At 38.2% G+C, this 18,998-nt stretch overlaps 1 protein-coding gene across 1 annotated transcript in view; it reads left to right on the top strand.

Annotated features, from left to right (window-relative positions):
* The window catches only part of SKOR2 (SKI family transcriptional corepressor 2), a 38,077-nt gene extending 33,822 nt beyond the window's left edge, over positions 1-4,255 (top strand). The window contains exon 8 of the mRNA XM_036918507.2: positions 3,546-4,255. The gene's annotated coding sequence lies outside the window, so the exon portion shown is untranslated. The remainder of the gene's footprint in view (positions 1-3,545) is intronic.
* The last annotated feature ends 14,743 nt before the right edge of the window (positions 4,256-18,998 follow it).

Here is an 18,998-nt window from a genome sequence, read left to right as displayed (position 1 = left end):
ACTACACATTTGTGAGATTCATCCATTAGAATATAGTTGGATTTATATTTAGGAATTTCATTAAATTCTCTTTTTACTCCTTCTAATTCCCCAACTCACCTTCCCTGCTTGTTGAACATGAACTGCTTTACACCTACAAAATGAAGACTCACTGCCCAGAAACCATGCCTCTGACGGTGACATGGTGTATAGCTAGGTGGAAAAAAAAAAGATTGATTTGTGTTTAGTAACTAATGCTTCCTTCATGCTGATTTTGTTTCCATCCTTGCAGACAACAGGGATTTCTCTAAGTAGACCCTGGTGCTTTCAGAAGATTAGTGGTTACTTAAATGCTGAGCTAAATCAGCCAAGCAGAGAATCACAACCATATTGTTAGAGGCAGTATTTGATTCTCAACATGCCAAGCTTGCAAGGAATTACCCCAAGAGAGACTACAAAATAAAAATCATTACACCAAGGGAGAGAGACAAATTCTGTCTTGCTGAGTGACCACAGGTTTCCAAATTAGGGACTGATGCATTAATGTCTTATGCAAGAGTGACCCTTAAGGTTGTGTATTGTGTTCTTGCCACCCAGTGGATTCCAATATGACTATTAAGAGGAGGAAGCTTTTCAAAACCACAGGCAATTCACTTAATAAGCTGAACAAATACTGCCACATATCACTGCTCTACCAATCTTTTTTATCCTACATTAGGACATAAGAAATTCCATGTTGAGTCAAAATAAAGATCTACCCAGACCAGGATACTACGAAATTCCATTAGAAGATTCAAATTGTTGTTCCTAACAATATCAACCTCAAGTTTTAGGCATGTACACTGAACACTTTCAACTTTCCCTTGATAAATCCTTAAAGATCCATTACCTATGGATTTATCTAAACCTTTCTTCAACCTAAGCATAGTCCCCTTTGGGAAAATAAATTCTATTTGTTTAGCTACCAGCTGTGTAAAGTGTAGCTTATTTTATTTATCTTCAAACTACCTCTTAAAACAAGCCCTAGTAGATTAGACATTGTATTGCTTTGCATACTTGTTTCACTGTGAGCTCAAGAGTACAATGGAAATGATTTGGAAAATATTTTGAACTGTTCTGTGCACTATCCTTCCATCTGGACTGTTTTTAACACCAGACTTATTCCTGACTGTCTCCCTTACCTTTGGTTGGTTGTTTCTATGACTCAGTTTCTGCACAGATACCCCAGTTTAATCTGTGCGAAATCTGTACCATCCCAAAAATGTCATCACAGTAACACTAATTTAGTTATTAGTTTACATTCTTTTTCTTCCAAACACCTTTTAACAGTATGCAAATGTCTTCATGTAACTGATTGAAACACCAGATCTTTCATAAAGAACTCAATATTTCACATAGTGGAAAGTGTATTATAGAAAATGGCTTGTTCATAGTTATACAGTAACTTATGACCAAGCTAGAAATAATAACTATCATCCTTTTTTCATTTTTCTTATTGAAGAATAGTTGATATACAACCTTATATTGGTTTCAAGTATACAACACAGTGGTTCAACAGTTATCTACATTATTAAATCCTCTCCCCCACTAGTGCAGTTATTATCTGTCAACATAGGAAGATGTTGCAGAATCACTATCTATAGTCTCCATGCTGTACTACCATCCCTGTGACCAGTTTATCTTATGATTGAGAATTTTTGTGCCCCTTTATCCCTCTCACCCTCCTCACTTACCCATCTTAACCCTTCCCCCATGGCAGCCATTACTAGTCACTTCTCAGTGTCTATGAGTCTACTGCTATTTTGAATAATAACTATCATTTATTGAGCATTAACTATGCCAGATACTGGGCTAAATTCTTTGCCATGTTATCTCTTTTGATCCTGTGTAAGGCAGATCCTATGACTATCCCCTTTTCATGCATAAAAATACTGAGGCTCAATGAGGTCACTTAGCTAGCAAGTGGCAGAGCCAGGTTCAATCCAGATCTCTTTGACTTTAAGCCTTGTCTGTCTAGGATCACGGGGCTGGTTTTAAGGGAGTCTGGTTTCTAAATCTGACACTACTTCCCTGTGCTATCTTGACTAATATCATTTAATCTTTTTGAGGCTCACTCTCGTCTATAAAATGTGGATGGCCAAACCCAGTCAAAATCTCTGCCATCTCTAAAATGCTGACTGTCATTCTTGCATGCCCGTCTTCTGCCATATTCCCTCTCCTTTCCCACAAAGGGGCTGCTTTCATTAAAGTCTGCTTAAGACCATATATAACACCCGAGGGCATGAACCACCTACTTTTGCCTTAATGTCTGTATTTTCATCATCCCTAGCTGCTATGTTGCCTCCTTCTGAAGAGTTTGAAAATATGATTTTCTTCCTATGCTAACAATATCTACCTCTTTGGTAAACTCCTCTTTTATTTCAGTTTGGAATAATACATAATAATTGATTACTATAATTACATAACATAATAAGCATATTTATATAAAATACAATATAAATGTTATGTGAAATATATAAATATAATAAAATACACTTTATATTGTTTTTATGTAAAACAATAAATACAAATATAATTTATCATAATTTATCATAATGATTCAGTTCTGGAATAAACTTATTACAGAAGTAATAAGAAGAAAAAGGTCTTAAAAGGATGTAGAGGGATTGCAATTGAGCACTCTGTGTCTTCCTTTTGTATAGATCAGAGATAAAGGGGGAATGGCATATCCATTTCTTTCACCTGTAGTCAGACATAAAGGGATGAGTTTCTTTCAAGAGTCTCCATTGAGAGTGACAATATCCTCCCTGTCTTCTAAGGGCTCTGTGTCAATTGTCTTATTTAATCTTCAAAACCACCCATTGGGAGAAGTACTTCTACTTTCACCATTCGACAGCTGAGAAAACTGAAATGCGGAGAGATGAGTAAGCTGTCTGTGGTCTGACTGCTGGCAAGGGGCAGGATTTGAGCCAGGTTGCCTGGCTCCGCTGCCCACACTTGATCTGCTCTCCTCTGATTCATAACCTGAAATCACAACCTAATTCACATCTTCTATTAGCAGTTATAAATATACAGTTAATAATCAATGTGATGGTTTGGTTGATGTTGAATCACAAAACCTCCAGTCAGACTTCTACAGTTGTCCCAACACCCCAGGATAAGAAAAAGAGAATGTAACTTGGGCCATACAGCTAAAGCCAGCAAGATACTGGCTCATGAATTCTGCCTACCCCTCTCCCTGCAGGCTGTCTTAATGTCTGTCCAACAACAACCCAGAGTTTCCAGAACCCAGCCAAATGGCTTTACGGTAAAAGGGCACAGCAAACCAGTACACTGTGATTTAATAGTTGTAGTTTGACTCAACCCCAGCAGAGACGTATAACCTTAGATAGCAGACAAACATGGAAAAACAAAGAGGCTTTAGGGTCACTGTTTCAACACTTTCATCCAAACAGTACTAAAAATGTCTTCTCTGAAGGATATACTAAATGTTACTTAAAATGTGTTTTAATTATCCGATTATATCATGCTGAGGTTGTCATTCTGTGCTTCTTATCTTACCCCAGGTACACAGAACCACTTGCTTTTGCTCTCTTGTAAGATACAGCCTGCCACTGAGCACTTCTGACCTGCATAAAGACTGCAAATTGAAAGGGCTTGGGAATCAAATATAAAGTCAGGCTCGGGAGAACCCAAGGACAAGTGACCTCAAAGCTGCATGGACAACCATGTAAAATAGACTGTAGCAGCCATTCATTAGCGGGGGGAGGGGGGAGCCAACCAGAGCAGTCAGTGCTTGTCGCATCTTTTGGTGGAACCAAAGTTTTGAGTCTTTGTGTTTTTAAAGGCCCACTGAACCCAGAGAGTGGAAGTGCTGTTAGCCAACCAGGGTGGGAAATCCACGGACGGTCCCAAGGGATCTCAGTGCTGCATATTTAGAGAGAGCAGCTCTACAAGACTGTCTTTTACATTTGAAGAGGTGATTCTTGGTGGAAAGAAAACACAAGACCTGTCCTAGGAGTGGGAATCACTTTTCTACAGCTAGGACAGCATCAGCTGAACAAACCAGCTTTTCCTAGAAAACTGGGTGGACTTACTTTTGACCCCTTTCCTCTCTGGTACTTTGCCTGCTGTATGAATGAAGATTGTATTCCTCTGGAAATATTTTACAGTTTAATATTGAGTGTAATTAAGAATATAATCATGTTATCAAAAATGGTATTTAACTCTGTTGTAGTTTCTTTAACATTCATGTGGATAAAAAAGTATATAATAAAAAAACTATGAAGTAATAATTGTGTTCATTTAGTTAAATGCACATTTGCTTGGGGGCAACTAATAGAACCCAATACTTTTAAGAATAATTTAGCAAAAAATACTTGAGTAAATTATTTTCAACAACAGAATTCCTTCAAAAATGATTATATAAGTCTAAGTGAGTCTCTGCCCATTGTCAGCAGCTGGAGTCCTCCACATCATGTTAGGTTCTTTGCAGGGGCATTGGAAGATTCTAGATCCCTGCTAGGTCTTCCAGCAGTATTGGTGATGGAGTTGACATTGTGCCTTCCTCCTTACTGTAATGAGGAATCAAAGTCCATGAGATCATTTTATGCCAAAAATACTGCCTCTCAGATGAGAGGATAGAAGGGCCACAATGGTGACCCCTTTGGGGCCAGGATTTCTGAGGCAGTGCTGGTTTGCACAGACATCCACTAGGGATGACCTCTTGCCCTGAAGTTGCCAAAGACCATTCTAACTGAAGAGCAGCTCACCCATGGCATCCCTCAATAGATTTCAACAGAAGTTTAAAATGAATCACCATGATACTTGATACTTTCCCCCCACCCTCTGAATTATCATGAACTATCCATTAAAGCTTCACAATTTACCCTTGAGATAAACTTTCTTATCCTTAACTGCCACATTAAGAAACCAAAGGATACACACTAGTGTTTTCTTCCTAGCCCATGAAAGATAGGAAGCCAAGTCAGAGAAGGGACATAAACCAAGTATTGGAGTCTGAGGACAGCTTCCCAGCTACCACTAGTGGAAAATAATATGAAGATGTTGTGAGTGACCACACAGGGCCGGATGTTCTCTCTGAGGTGTTTTTCCAGAAGGGACTGGGTCTGGGCATGGGGCTCACACAGCCCTTCAGACATGGCACACCTTTCTGACACTGGCACAGGTGCTTAGGGAGATAACTGAGGCGGTCCAGTTGGAGAATTTTCTTCCATGTAAGCTTTAAATTACCCACAGGACTGGAAGCCTTTGACTTTAAAAAGGTGACAAAATTATGTGGGAGGATACAAACCTGGCTTCATGGCCAGCCACAAGGGGACAGCAGAGGTCATTTTCTGCAGAACCCAGTACAAGATCAGGGACCAAGTATCTTCTTAGAGCAATAGCAGCAGCTTGAGATGGGGAAGTAACTGAGAGTTGTGATGATTTAAAGTCTTTCTTCTGCAGTTGCATCAGTTGGCAGTGTAAACAAGTCTGCAAGGTCGGTCTTTTCTCTCCAATTGCAACTTTAAATGTCTCAGGGTTGTTAGTGCTAAAATATCAGCAAATGATAAATAAATGAAAACATAAAGGGAAATTAGAACCAGATAACTTGACAGGAATATCTGAGAGCCTGGAGTTATTAATGTGACATAGCTCTGAACTGAGTTAATGGCCAAGCTCAGGGTGGGAGGCCATTGGCATCTGCAGCCAAGGATGCTGAAACAGCATGGGTGCCTTCCAGTTGCCCGCCTGAATTCCAGGCTCCAGAGAAGCCCCATTTGCACATCTTTCCCTGAGTGCCAAGAGATTCCCGTTGTCCTTACTTTCAGGGCCTTAGAGTCTCCCCCTTTCTTGAGATACTTTATCAGACTGAGTCTATTCCTTACAAGCACCAAAGTCAAACAATCCTCCACGCAGCCATGAAATTACACACCAAAACCAAAACCCTCAGAGAAGAGTCAAGGAAATCCAATAAGGAATATCTAATATGGAAACATCAATAACCCATTTATTTTCTCATTGAGGAGAGTAAATGCCTCTTCTCTATTGTAGCAATGCTTGATGCTTCTAAGCTGGAACAAAAAGAATGCATCCCTAAAACTGGATGTGATTGACTTATCTGAGCTGCCTTATGGAAACAGACAGGGCATCCATCTAAAGCACTGCATGGGGCTAAAAATAAAGCCACTCTTCAGAAGGACAAATAAAAGTTCTTGGCACCACAAAATGACAGCAGAAAAATGCTGTGCTCTTTTCTTTGACTTTTTTCGTGTCAAAATTCCAAGGCAAGCCAAGTATTAGTGAATGCAGAATATAGGCAATGCAAATACAATTCTCTATGTTAATTCTGAATGAAATGAAATTGCAAGATCAGAAAGGGCCACAGCAAATCAAAGCAAAAATCTGGGCCCAGCCAATAAAGTATTTCCTATTGGGATACTAGACATTTCAGACTGATGCTTTTGATCCTCAGAATGCCTGAGTAATTGCTTATCTATTTGCCCCAGGGAAGGAGAATCGAACAACATATCCCATTTACTTAGGTTGAGCAGTGAGTATACCTCACCTTGGTGTAAATTAGAGAATTCTCTTCTACTACAGGGGATGTGATCAAGGAGATAGGATCTCCTTCATTAGCATCCTTGGTCAGCAGTGAGGAAGGTCAGAGAAGAGGAGCACCACAGGCATGCTAAGGATGTGTAACCACATCATATAATGAAGCATTTCCAGTCAACTGCAAGTCCAATGAGGAAAGCGCCTTTTTGTCTTTCTCTACAGAGCTGACTACACAAAGTTCAAGCCTGACCATCTTGCAGGACTCCCATAAACAATCCACACCACAGTTTTTAATTATGCACTCTTTCTCTTGTGAGAAGGTATGTACCATAAACTTTCTGAGGGCAGGGGATATTCATTTCAGCACACTTATTTCTCTCTAGTGCCAAGCACAGTCCCTGGTAGAGTAGCTACATGAAACATTTTTGTTGAATGAGTGGATCTCATTTGTTTTATTTAAGCCAATCACAAGAGCAGATCATTTCACTTATCACTTTAAACTCTCTCAAAGAATGTTGGTTTATTTCCAGATGACCACATGTGGTAATTGTTAGTTGCCATCTAAGAGTAACCCTTCTCAGTGAGCAATACACCTAAATAAAAGACTACATTTCCCAGCGTTACTTACAGTTAGATGTGGCCATGTGACTACATTCTGGCCAATACTACGCAGGTAGAAATAGATGGAACTTTGGAGAAGATCACTTCAAAAGAACTGGACTCAGTGTTTCTCTTTTCCCTTCCCTTTCCCTCTTTTCTGATGTCTGTAATGTGGATGGAGCCCCAGAAGCCATCTTGGGCCATGAGGTAACTTTGAAGATAGAAGCCATATGCTAGTATGGCATGGAAAGATAATAGAAGCCTGTGTTCCTGACAACTACTAAACCACTATTCCAGCCCTGGACTGCTCACCTCCACTCCACATTTCTTTTATATTGGAGAAGAGTGAGAATTTATCTTGTTTAGTCACTGTCATTTTAGATTTTCTGACAACTCTGATTACAAAATGCTTTTCTTTATTTGGGGGCTCTGATCAGCCAACAGTAACACAACTTCTTATTTGTGTGATAGTTTTCCAATACATATTTATGCCATTTATGTTATTCTATTTTCTCATTAGCCCTTTGATTTAGGTAGCAGAGGCCAGTGGATATGAAGCTAGCTGGTTGGAGAGTCAAGCCTCACATCCAGTTCTTACAACCACGGCAAGCTTTTCCTATTCAATCTCTTGGTCTCATAGTCACAGCTAAGCAAGTCCACAACATTTCTAACATCCCCCATTGCAATATAGACAGATGAAGATGGGGAAAGGGCTGGACCTGAACTTGATCTGTTCCCCAGGGCAGGACAGGAACTGGGTTAGAAAGGTACACTGTCCAAAAGTCCTTAAAAGTTCTTGTGTGATGCAAGCAAAGCTATGACCAGGGGTGTAGCCAGGACCACACAAGGGATCAGAGCTCAGCAGCACAGGCATCTAAGAGCAAAAGACTGACAATCATCATCATCCCTGATGAAGGGACCCTGCTGCTCACTGGGCATTCGCAGGCAGCTTCCAGCCTTGGGAAAACACACCACTGAGGATAAATAGGATGGCAAGATGCAAACCCTGTCTTTGACTCAGGGATGTGATGGGCTGAGAGGAATGTCACCATGTGGGCATTGGCTCTCCTAGCTGGAGGGCAGCAAGGTAAGTTTGGGAGATTAGGCGACAGCCCTGGGACTCCCAGACTTGGACCAGTAACCACCGCAGAGGTCTAAAAGAAAGGTAAAGCTGTCTAACTGCCTCTTGACCCCAGTCTTGATTTCGGTTCTGAAACAGTGTTGCAGCTTTAGAAGGAGGAACAGAAAGAGGACTGGTTTTTAGATGAGAAAAGATCTGCAAAACACTAACAGCTGAGAGCACCTTTCTGCAAATGGCCACTTATCTCCATACCAAGCCTGATACACATGTAATTTAGAAGTAATAAACTCAAGTTACACAAAGTAAATAATCATTCTGAAAAGCTATGACTCTGTACTGAATTAAGAACTTCCCTGAAAGCATTGTTAACATCTGGAATTTTCAAATAATAAAATTCATTCTTCTCTTTCCAACTTTTATATCATCTCACTATTAAGGACAGTGGCTTGCTTCCTGGATGATCGTTAATGATGGTTTTTCTTATTATATTTTAGACCATTTAGCAAGTTTATTGATTTATACTTCCTTGTAATTAGTTGTAGTGATTAAAATAGCTTTTATGGCCCTCTAGAGATTGACTTTTTAAAGAATCAACATTTCCCCCAAATTGTGTGCTTTATATAACATGGTTAAATAATGTTTGAATTCAGTACTAAACCATCTTTGGTGAAACTGATTTTATATGTAGTAGCTTTCTCATTCTTCTGCTTATATGGCACTATCACCCAATTACTTGGCAGCCAATAATAATACCAGTACCCAATTGAGTGATTACAGGAAGCTGAACATTGTGCTAGGTGTCTTAGTGCATTATTTCATTGAATCCTCTCAACAACCCTATGAGGCAGGGACTACTTAACTATTTAATTGAAATTTGAAGGAATTAAGTCACTCAGTTGTTAAGTAGACAATCAGGAATTTGAACTGTCAACCACTATGACTTCAAAACCCCTGCTTTTAACCACTAAACCCCACTGCTCACTGCCAAGTAAGCCAAGCCAAACCCCTTGTACACATGGGTGAGTTGGCAGTCCCCTGACTGATGCATCTGAAGGATGCTGGAGACTTCTCTTTAACACTAATATCTACCCTCACCAGCCTCACTTGAGGCTGAAATTCCACCATTAGCATGATTCCTTTGATTAAGATATTTATGTTTCTGGAAAGATAAGTACTCTAAGACACTGCTACTTGAAGTGTGATCTATCAAAGAGCTAAAACAATTAAACTCTTGGAAGAAAACGTAGGAGTAAATCTTTACAACCTGGGTTAGGCCATGGTTTCTTAGATAAAACACTAAAAGCACAAGAGACAAAGGAAAAAAACAGAAAAATTAGACGTCAACCTTTACACAGCGGATGATACCATCAAGAAAGTAAAAACGCAGCTTGAAGAATGGGAGAAAATACTTGCAAACCTGATAGGGGATTTGTATCCAGAATATGTAAAGAACTCTTACAACTTTATAATAAGAAGACAAATAATTCATCTGGGCAATCATTACATGAGTGTATATACATGTCAAAATTCATCAAGCTGTACACTAAGATTTGTGAGTTTTATTGTACATATCTCAATATAAAAGAAAAGGAAAGGAAAGAACAAAGGCAAAGGGCTGGAACAGACATTTCTCCAGAGAAGATACACAAATGCCCAGTAAGTGTATGAAAAGATGCTCAACATTATGAGTTTTTAGGGAAATGCAAATCAAAACCACAATGAATCCACTTCGCTTCACTTCAAAAAACCATTTCACACCCAGTAGGATGACTATTAACAAAAAGACAGAAGATAACAATGTTGGTGAAGATTTAGGGGAAATCAGAATTTACATCGCTGGTGGGAACACAAAATGGTGCAGCCGCTGTGGAAAACAGTTTGGCAGTTCCTCAAAAAATTGCTACTATCTGTGTTGCTTTATTTTAGTCCCACTTTTACTTATGTCTATGTCTAAAGGCATAAGAGGAAAGACATTCTGTGTCCCCTGCTCAAGGAAAAGTATGTTGGAAGAATACCATGTGGTTTTTTTACTTAGAAAAGGAAAGCTATTTCATAATATAGCAGGTTTTCAGAGCCGTCACAGCCCCCAAATCCAATCTAACATACATAGGCATCAATCTGGCATGCCACCCCACCCCCAACTGTCTTTCCTGAGTGCATGAGGTTGATTCAACAAAGATTAATAAGGTAATGTTTGTAAAGGGAGGTCTTCCTGAATAAGCTACATAATAAAAAACAGACATAAGAAAGTCCCTTGGAAGATACTAATAAATTCTCAGAATTCCTAGGAGGTTTCCTTCCTTTAACATTAAGTAACAAGGAAGGAAAAATCTTGGCAACAACAGATGGGTGTTCCATCTTCTAGAACAGAACTTTTTATTCTTAACTCTCAATAAGCTAAGGCTAATTGACCCTATAAGAAGGAAACTGAATTAGAATAGTATTCTCACATATCCAAAGGCTTCAAAACTATTACTAGAAAAATATATATGGCCCAAGATTTGTACTACCACTTATACCTTGAAAATTTTGGATGCTACCTATTGACAAAAATCAACCCCTGTTGCTCAAGGCCCTATACAATTTGGATCCCACCTTCATTTGTCATCTTATAACAGAACTTTCTTTCGTACCTTGGCTCCCAGTTCCTACCTTCTTGCCTTTGCTGACACCATTTCTCTAATTTGAAGGTTTCCCTTCCTTCCTCTCTTCTTGCCTAAGCTCTGTCCAACCCTCAAGATTCAGCAGCTCAAATTCATCCATGACCCTGGCTTTCTCAGATTTTCTGCCTCCTCTAAACCTTATAAGTGAACTTGGTTTTCTGCATCAGTCACCTGGCCCCTCTTCTATGCTGCCTTGGGTTTCTTATTGCTCTCTCTGTCTACGTGTGCCCAGTGAGACCATAAACTCCTTTAGGGCAGGAACAAATAGTCCCTGTCCTACATTGCACTCCTCTTGGCTAGATAAATGCAGCTGCTCCGTAAGTGTTTTCTAACGCAGATGACTTGGATGTCTTAAATGCTCTAAACTCGTGTGCAGTTTTGTAGAGAACTATCAGAACTTGGGAAGACTCAATATACAGAAATGTGGCCAACGAAGTTAATCTGTCTGAGCCACACTTCATTTGTTATCACCACTCCTCTCTACCTCCTCACCCCCTCCTTTCCAAGTCGGCCTGTCCTCTGCTTATAAATTCAGATGCTTCTTGACATTCAAACTCCTGTATATTATGTAGTTTTGCTCCACCTCTAAAGTTGGTTAACTCCACCAACACCAGCAGATGACTCTGGTGGTAGTTTGTATAATGCCACTGGGTTTAAGAATAAATGAACCTACCACAGTTTTTCTTGACCTCTGACTCCTCCTCAAGCTGCTGTTCCCTTCCTCCTTCCTGTCATTGCCAGTTCCTTTTTCTTAATTCTTCATAGTTTGTTTCTCAGAACCTAGCTTCTGCCCTCACAGCTACATTTAACTTGAGTTTGGATAGTGAGTTTGTTGTTCTGGATTTTGTTTTATTGAGTTCTGATAATATTTCTTATTTCTTACTGAGAGACAAAGGTGCCTTTTTCTTCTTTCTTTCTTTTTCCCTTTTTTTCAAACTGTACTTATAGTTAAGGTAGATAAAGAAATGCTGCAATAACAAATAAGCCCTGAAATCTCAGTTAGTCAGTGAATTAATATTATAAAATTTTATTTTTTGTTCACATCAGGTCCATTGTGGATTAGGAGAAAGTTTCCTTTTGTGCTGTGTCTCTGATAACAGAAATCGTTGGAACTCTTCTTTGAATCCAGTCCATCCAGACAGCTAACAAAGGGAAAAGGATCAAATAAAATCCAGTTTCTTAACTGTTTTGGTTTGAAAATGAAATTCATATTCTGTTGGCCAGAACTCAATTACACAGACCCACGTTAACTGCAGGGAACACTGAAAAATGCATACATCATTTATACCTAGGAAGGTTCAAAGTGGATATTGCTGAACACTAGTGATAAATACCATTATCACTTGTATCATACCTTATCACTTCTATCTTCCAGCTGATTCTCATTTCATCTGTTACATAGAATCTATTTTTATTTTTGTTCATGGAGCACACTGACTTCTTGTCCTAATTTAGATCAATTTTTTTAGGACTATGACATACCTCCCATCTTATATTTTTTCATTGACTACTTAACTTAGCTTTGTCATTCCCTATAGCTTCTTTTTTTATTTTTTTAACCTATCTGTTGCTGGAGTACATCCTTAAATAACTTTCTCCAAAAGGGTGCTTGAAATTTATCTCCATGAGAATATAAGTTTCTTGATGGCTGGACCTCTGTCATGTTTATTGCTGTACCTCTATCATCATTTTAAAATAATGTGAAATAGGTACTCAACAAGTATTTGTTGACTAGGCAAAAACCATCTGAGTCTTTTTCATGTTTAAAAATCTTTTAAAAAATAATGTTTTTTAGAAACTATTGATTTTGCTTTTGTTTTAAAAATCTTTATTTTACCTTTACCATTAATAGATGGATTCACTATAGAATTTTAGGTTTAAATTATTTTCCTTCAAACCCCTGAAAGAAATGCACCATTATCTGCTACATTTAGTGCTAATCAGTTTCTTATGTCTTTATAGATAACATTTTTCCTCCTTTGAAGTTTCTAGAATCTTCTCTTTAATAGGATTTGAAATTTAAAGATTTAAGATTTTATAAGCTTTGAAACTTCATCATGTTGGGTCCAAGTAATGGATTTATTTTTAAAAACCATTTAACCTAATCATACCCAGTTAGTCTTTTCAATTTGAACACTCTTGCTCTTGTCGCTTCTGGAGGTTTATACTTTCTATTATTATTTGGTGTCCTGCATTTCTGTTCTCATGAAACCCCCTTTTTTCTGTTGTCTATGTGTCTGTCTCTATATGCTCTTTTCTGTATTCTTGGGTGTTCCCTCAACTTCATTTTCCAATGAGCCATTTTGGGAGGCTATCATGTTTTTAATTTTAAAAATTCATTTTTTTTGTCTGATTACTCCTATTGTATAGAAATTTCCGGAAAAATATCTCTGCTCAGATGCCTCTCAAATCCCTTTTATTATTACTAATTAGTCCCTTTTCTTCTGAATCATCTCTATCCCCTTCTGAGATCAGTTTTACTGATTTGTCCTTCTTTGTCTTTCCTTTCCATTTTGCTGGTTTTCATGTGTCCTGGCTGCCTGCTTGTATTTAATAATAATGAAGTTGAGTGGATATTTATATAATTGGTATGGAGAGAAATATCAAGCCAGAAGCTCTATGTACTTGTGAAAGTATGAAATCATCAGCTTAGCTGTAGTCTGAAGTGATGGGGAATCAGTAGTCAAGCTAACAGCCTCCCAACTGGCAGAATAAGAACAGCCTTACTCTAGAGTGGCAGTTTGCACATTAGAAGTCTTAGCTCACATACAGTTTAATTTCTTGAAAAGTAAGTCCTTTCAGTCTCACTCAGGGGCATATGTAGACTGTTTACTATATTGTCCAAGCAGTTTGGGAGTCAGGGCTCAAAGAGTTGACTATTTCATATACAGATCATCAATCAATCCACCTGTTTTCAGCCTGGCTTCTCCTTCTGGACCTCCAACTCTGATTCAGGAGCTTTTGTGAAATTCTTCATGGCACTGACTTCCACTTCCATGCAACCCCTTAATGGTTCTATTCCAGGCTCCAGCTTCATCCCTAAGTGCCATCCTTTGGTGTGCTTCCTTCCCTATTTTGTCTTCCAAAGATTGTTGAAATTCGTTATGTTCTTCTATATCTTTACTATTAGAAATGTATTTCCCTTTTTTATTCCTTTATAATTTAATTGAGTCTCAGAAAATAGTTAAGAGAAATATATGTATTTGATGCACTATTTTGAGCTATAAGAAACCATACGTATTTTAAAACTTTCAGGCAATTATGATGATCAGCCAATTTTGGAAGACACTGCTCTAAACTGCTTTTTGTTCTCACTGTCCCTTCACTTTAGGCACTGAGCATGTATTGCTTTGTAACTTCTTGCATTCTATGGCTCATTTTTCCTACTAGTTGATAATTTTCATCAGCATGTCTGACTATTATCTGTACTCAGCTTACTGTACCTCACTCAACCTCTTGTACAATGTAAGGCACATCTTAGAAGTTCAATAACTTCTCCTTGAATAAAAGAATGAACAAATGAATAATGAGTGAAAGAATGATATGCATTCAAGCAAGTAGTCTCTTTAGTTTTTTTTCCCAGCCTTTATTTACTCCAGTGTTTTTTTAAATAAAACTAGTCAGCTATATGTAGCCATTCAAGATCAATCCCCTTTAAAAAAATACAGTGACTCATTTTCATTTTTTAAAGAAACTTTCCATTTCCAAGAGCCCTATTTCCAGAAGTACTTCATAATGCACAAGCTTTCAGCTTGCAAATGGTTTCACTGGAGTCTCATTCCAGGAAAAGCTTGTATGAATCCATAAACATGAATGAGGCTCTTCTTGTGGGATTTTCCTATTTTAGTCCAATGCTTACCTCAAATAGAACTCATTTGGGTGAATTGTGCTGCCATAAGCCCATTTAAACTCAAGGTTGACATTGTAAATAACAGGATTAAAAGCAAACATACCTCAAGCATCACTGATTCTTATCTCAGACATACATAATAAAATAAATATATCTATTAAAATACACTAGGATAAAAATGTTAAAAAGCCAATAATTAATTTTTATCATTCTTCAAGGTAAATCTAAATTTTTAAACATACAAGTCCTTATCTTAATGAACTAGTTTTTAAGGAATGCAGGAATAGAAATGTGGAAATTTAAATATAGTAATGGAAAGAGAGCAGCCAACACATTTAGAGAAGAATTTTTCTAAGATCTGACTTGTGAATGTCTTTTTCTTTGTCACATACCTGACGTTTTATTGAGTTGGTAAAAGGTTTTAGTCTGTTTAAATAGTGACTATCTTTTTCAATTGATAAGTGTTTTCCTTTTTTAGACATGATTCAGGTATTTTGCCTAGCATTTAAGTCAACCAGGACCATGGGCATGCAATCAGCAAAATCGAGAATATGGAAAGTTCTACCAGACAAATGACCCAGTTCTCATAACAAATAAATTACTTACCTTACATGGCTTTAAAACAAGTACTTGGGCTGCTCTGGGGAAAATAAATTATAGAGTGGTAAACGTAGAACCGTAGAGGTCTGCTAGGAGCTATTGCACTAATCTATGCAAAAGGTGATGGTGGGTTAGACCAGGGTTTTAGTGATAGAGAACGTGGGAAGTGGTCAGATTTGGATATATGTGAAAGATAAAGTCAAAAGAACTTGTTGATGGATTGTATATAGGGTGAGAGAAAGAGAGAGACAGACAAGGACAATCCAAGGATTTCCCTCAACCACTAGAAGGATGGAGTTGCCATGAACTGAAATTAGACGACTGAAGAAGGAGGTTTCAGAGGAAAATCAGGTGTTAAGTTGTTGGCAAGGTAAGTTTGAGATAACTATTAGACTCCCAAATGGTAGTCAGCTGGAAATATCAGCCAAGAGCTCCTGTGTGATTTCTGGGCATGGGGGATATAAATTTGGGAGTCTTCAGAGTATATAAATGTTTCAAGCCATTAGAATAAATTAGATCACCAAGGGAGTGACTGTAGGTAGAGAAGAGATTTGTTGCTTAAAAAAAAAATACTGTGTCACAAACAACCCCTAAAATTTAGTGTCTTAACAATCATTTATTCTCACAGATCTGTGGTTGGATAAGGATTTGCTGAACTAAGCTGGGCTTGGCTGGGGTGGTTCATTCTGCTCCAAGTGTCTTTCATCCTTCCAAAACCAGTCAACTAGGTCAGGCATGTTTGTTGTTGTTGTTTTTTTCATGGCAACATCAGTGGCACAAGAACGAAAGCAGGAATATATAAGGCCTTTTGAGATCTAGGCTCAGAACTGGAGGAGGAGGCTTCCTCCTCATTCCATCAGCCAAAGCAAGTCATATAACTGAACCCAAAGTCAAGGATCAGCAAAAAGATAAGTCAAAGGTATTAATATGAGGAAGGGTAAAAAATTGAGTTCAGTAATGTAATCTTTCATAAATCCGAGGACTGAGTCCATCTTGGGGCATTTTAACTTTATAAGGCAAGTTTGAATACTATATCTACCCTGCTTCTCACATTTAACCAGGGACCAAATATAAAGATTGCCTTACACATAATCTTAAACCATTGCTCCCACTTAGCTAAAGGAACTTTATTGAAGACAGCACTTCTTTGAGGCTTGTCAAAGGAATGAAAATAGTGACTCCATATTATTAGTTACAAATAAAGTCTGGGGCAAGATGGTCCATGATGACAAAGCATGCCGTCTAACAGTCTGAAAAGAAAAAAGCAAAACAAAATGTGAAGAAGCAAATAATGAGATATCTGTGTCCAAAATGGAAAAAAACAGTTTCATCTGTGTCCAAAATGGAAAAAAACAGTTTCATTCATGTTAGAGATCTGATAGGATCTCTAACATGAATACATAAAAACATATCAACAGAAGCTCAGCACTAAGTAGAAAGTTCTGCATTTTAGCAGAAAGTAAATTTTTTTCAAGCTGCTAAGATGCAGATATGCATTTTACCCAGTTTTTTGTTCGGGGACAGATTTTTTTAATGGAGACAACTATTTTATAAATGTACTTCAAAATTCCAGGCTTTTGAATTTTTTGGAAGTAAGGGCATCAGAGGAACAATTCTTTTTAAGGGTTTAATCTGATGTTATCAGCTTGGGCTGCAAGCCTGGGTTTTTGAAAAGTGACGAATCCGTTAATGTGGAGCTAGTTCTTGTATACTATCTTATATTTTAAGCTGCTTTTGCTAGATCTGGAGACTTTGCGGGCTGAAGGAGACTTAGAGATCATAATCACCTAATTTTATAGATGAAGTAACAAGAGGCCCAGAGAGGTTAACCTGATTGTTTTGACAATAAAAGAATTGGATCATGTGAGTTGTGACCTGGTAGCTGGTGACACAAAGGAGGAACTTTAAGAGGCTTTACTCCCACATCCATTCCATCCATCCCGTAATCTCTAGTTATCCCCCTTTACGCATCTCCTTACTAAACATACAATCTAGTAAAGACTGATTCAATGCTCACCCAAAGCTTCCAGCGAAGGCCCCTCAGTGGTTTAACTCTGTTCTCCATCCAGTATGGAAATCCTGGTATGGTCACTGTCCGCTTACAGGAACAACCTTCCTTCTCTGTCACCCATGTCTACAGTTTCATGGGCCTTGAAAACTGGAGGATTTGTTGGTCTCCAGTTGTTTCTTTTATTCCCTTCACTTTATCTTCCTGTGTCTTTCCCTACCTAATTTGCACTTACACAGCCAACTTTGGAATATTGGCTAAAACCAGTGTCTGTGGAAAACAATACATCTCTTCTTCCCTGTAGGCACTAACTAGTTGGCCTATTTAAGTTTATATCTTCTTGGGAGTTTAACCAATTATTCTTTTTTTTTTTTTGGCTAGTGTCTTCCAGCAGCACAACACTTGGGCTTTTCCAAAGTCCTTTCTGGAACTAATGGGCTGCTTTTCCTTTTTCTATTTTAAGGGACCTTGAGAAGTTCAGGAGTTGATTATTTTGCTTATTTTCCCTCAAACAATATCTGCAATTTAACATGATTGGACTCAGCCTCTTACTGCTGTCAGAGAAATAACAAAGCTGGACTCCAGTTAGAGTGGTAAAGACAGATTTTAATAGTAGTATACTATTGCAATTGTGAAAATGGTCGTGTGAACTGAACTCAACTTCAATTTGCACAGAGGTGACTGGGCATTTTAAAGGAAGAATGAGGCAGCAGGGAAGGAGGTGAGCAAGGACTTGGTAGACCCAGGGAAGTGAAAAATTGCAAAGAGATGGTCGTTATAAATGTTAATTAGGCCAGCTGCATCTGTTGGCTGGCAATTATCAGAAAATTAGGGTTCTTCCTTACTACCCAGGCTGGGAGTCAGAGGCCCTAACCTTCTGATGATTACATTTAATAGGAATGGCCTCCATCTAGGTCCTTGAGAAAGACCCTACCGAATTGTAGGAGATACATGTATGTATCAAAGGGGCAAAGGAAGAATTCACAATCGCAGGCCCTTTTTAGTAAATGCTCTAAGAAAGCATCATGGGGCCTATTTTCAGGTGTTACTAAAACAAACAGTAAATTCTTTTGGCAGCCTTGAGCTTTCTTAGGCACTTTAAGGGGGTCTAGGGTCATCCTGGGGATGTGGTCTGGAGCTGTTAGAAACTATGTTAGTGTCAGTTTAAGTCTTTTAATGTGGGATATAGGAGTGGATGAAATCATTTGTGTTATGAATCTGTAGTTTTTATACACCAAGGTTGAGGCCTAGTCAAGAAGAGGGCTCAGAGGAGCCTGGTTAGAGTTTGATCAAGGAGAGAATGTTTCTCGCTAATTTCAAGACAAGTTATTTTATTTTAATTTTTTAGAAAAGTATATTTGCCTAAGTCTCTATTTCTTTATCTATAAAATAGGAATATTAACATGTCATATAGTTCTTGGAAGCATCTAGTACAGTGCTGTCCAGTAGAAATACAATGCAGCCTCACATGTCATTATCAATGCCCTCATAGCACATTTTTTAAAAAGTAGAAATAGTAAAAATTAATTACTTACTTTCTAATAATTGAAAATATCATTTCAACGTGTAATCAACATTTAAAAATTATTGGGAGATTTTCCGTTCTTTTCATCCTGTCTTTGAAATCCAGTGTGTATTTTACAGTAACAGCACCTC

The sequence above is a fragment of the Manis pentadactyla genome, chromosome 6, assembly GCF_030020395.1.
Source record: "Manis pentadactyla isolate mManPen7 chromosome 6, mManPen7.hap1, whole genome shotgun sequence".
Lineage (NCBI taxonomy): Eukaryota > Metazoa > Chordata > Mammalia > Pholidota > Manidae > Manis > Manis pentadactyla.
This window is presented reverse-complemented; position numbering and strand designations above follow the sequence as displayed.